The sequence below is a fragment of the Vigna radiata genome, chromosome 6 (assembly GCF_000741045.1).
Source record: "Vigna radiata var. radiata cultivar VC1973A chromosome 6, Vradiata_ver6, whole genome shotgun sequence".
Classification (NCBI taxonomy): domain Eukaryota; kingdom Viridiplantae; phylum Streptophyta; class Magnoliopsida; order Fabales; family Fabaceae; genus Vigna; species Vigna radiata.
Genome location: NC_028356.1, coordinates 36,356,589 through 36,359,145, shown reverse-complemented (window position 1 = coordinate 36,359,145; position 2,557 = coordinate 36,356,589). Strand labels below are relative to the sequence as shown.

General features: G+C 30.8%; 1 long non-coding RNA gene across 3 annotated transcripts; it reads left to right on the top strand.

Moving 5' to 3' along the window:
- Positions 1 to 517: 517 nt before the first annotated feature.
- LOC106764567 lies at positions 518 to 2,410 on the top strand. Of its 3 annotated transcripts, none has more exons than XR_002668095.1 (5): positions 518 to 766; positions 917 to 1,018; positions 1,134 to 1,306; positions 1,570 to 2,068; positions 2,284 to 2,410. It is a non-coding gene; the product is annotated as an uncharacterized LOC106764567 (long non-coding RNA). The 3 variants fall into 3 exon arrangements; XR_002668094.1 differs by having other exon boundaries at positions 2,231 to 2,410; XR_001375938.2 differs by lacking the exon at positions 1,570 to 2,068 and having other exon boundaries at positions 2,284 to 2,319.
- Positions 2,411 to 2,557: the final 147 nt, after the last annotated feature.

The window sequence follows — 2,557 nt, the reverse complement described above, 5'->3', positions numbered from 1 at the left end:
CGATGGTTTCAATTTTCTTTTTCCTTCCAATGCCCTAACAGGTTTGTAGTACTGTTATCCTTTGAGACAACAATCTTCTATCCATCTTTCAATCTCCATTTTTTAATATAAATAATTAGTATCGCATCTCATTTTGTCTCCGCGTGTCAAAAGATGCTTTCTTGACCAATTATCTTGCGACCTTTCCGGGAGAAGATGTGTACGTTCTGAGTGAAGCCAAGAATGAGGCCGCAGGTGCAATTGTGGAATTTGTGAGGGCACCTGACATATTAGTACTTTTTTTGTTGTAATTACGAATGTGATATTTGTAAGCTTTTATGATCTCACGGCTTCAACTTACCTACATTGTTCAATTATTTTAGGAGTTATTATTGGAGAAATGATTCTTTAACACACCTAAATTTTTTACATTCATTTGACACTATCTTTACTTATATTTTACTCTCTTCTTTCTTGAAAAACTATAAAACTTTATACTTTTTGGACCATTTAATCCTTATATGCTGTGTCAAATGAATGTAAAAGTGTATCATGATATTATTACTCTTATTATTGCCAGTAGTAATATCCTCACTTGTGTTTTCAGTTCTTTCCTATTCTTAGGTGCTTGACTTTCCGGTCATTGTATGTGTCTGTTTCCAGACATAGAGGTATGAAACAGTGAACATGGTAATTTATTGCTTTGGGCAACTGGAGAAAGATGAAAATACGCTCCATTCATAAATAAACTGTTATGGTGCAAATTCCACCTCGTTGAAAAACTATGGTAAACACCATTCATAAATAATTAATATTCATCAATAATCACATGTGGAGGGCTCTGTTCTACTTAATTTAGTTAATGTAGTTTCATCATTCTTGATGCATTTTTTGGCAAAAAGAAGTAATGTGTTCAATGTTCTTATCCTTTCACAAGGTGACATCCAAGTTGGATACCTAACACAAAACAAAGTGGCATCCAAGTTGGACATCCTGATAAGCTACTTGTTTCTTGGTCTTCTTTGGCTGTGATTTTGAGGTTCTCATCTCACGCTGCTAACAGAGATCTTTATATGTTTTGCAAAAATCCATATTCAACCTTTGTATCTAATATCTTGTCTTGTCTTAAATTTTCACATATCTTCTTTTGCCAGGGATCTTGATTAGGGGAACCGTGAAGTGTTGAGGTGAACTTCGTAATTCTTTAATTGGGTACAAGTAACTCTTGGAGAAGTTACTCTGACATATACCCATAGTACTGTCACAACTTTTTTGGACTGCATAAAGGTCATTCAAGCAACAAAAGTAGTGTTTAACCATCTCTATGGTGAGTGCTGTTGTCAGAATGTAGATGGTGTAGATTTAGCCTTCTATTTTGAATGTTTTAGTCAATTTTGAAGTGCATCCCATGGTATCATATGTTTGGTATCATTTGTCATAAGACATTAAAAGTCATTATATAACATGTAACATGAAGAATTAACAGTCCAGTTGTTTGGTAAATAATGATAAAATAACTTGGACATATATTTCATCGCAGTCCAGTTGTAGCTAACTGATCCATGTTTCTTACGCTAAATGTTTTACCAGATTTAGTTTCACTTGTCCGTGACATCAAAATCAAAGAAAAACTAGTGGAATAAGGCATCTCTGTGCACGTTCTGATGATTTTGTTATAGAAAANGGTGATTTTTTAACTCTAATTTATATATATGTGCTCATATAGTTTTCTTCTGTGTTTGACAGCATCTGATTTTTTAACTCTAATTTATATATGCGTGCTTTAAAATGATAGGCACGAAAATTAAAATAAACAATTTTTAAATATAAAAACTAAGATAAAATCTGTACAGCTTTTAATCAAATGAGTAATCAAACATATTATTATTATTATTATTATTATTATTATTATTATTATTATTATTATTATATTACACGTTATGTGTAACTCTAAATGTTTAGGTATCTTTCATGATATATGGAGTTTTTCAACTTTTGAGTGCTTGGGCATATGGTTCTGAATCTGTAACTCTGTCGAAAAGGAAACACCCTTTTCCTTCATTTTACCAAGATGTCCCCCTATTGATTGGTACTATTTTTTCTTTTACCTTTTTATTTCCTTTAGTTAATCACTAAGTTATTCAAACTTTAATCTGAAATTCAAAAATTTCTTTTAATCTTTTTACATCTTAAAAGTATTTTTAAAAGAAAAACCCAAATGAACAAGTATGTTTAACTTGTGCTTGAATAGATGTTACAGGGGAGTGGTTGAATGCTAATGCTATTGATGTGAGAACGATGCAGAAGAAACTGGTCTTGGTCCAGTTGATTCAGATGCCTACACCAGCCCCTCTCAAAATCGTAAGTCAACTATTCACCACAATTTGGAAATCAGATATAGCTCATAGTATATAATCAATCGACACATATAATTCAAATTCTCATAATTAAATAAAATTTACATAAATTTATATAGCTCATACTATATATATATATATATATATATATATATATATATATATATATATATATATATATATATATATATATATATATATATATATGTGTGTGTGTGTGT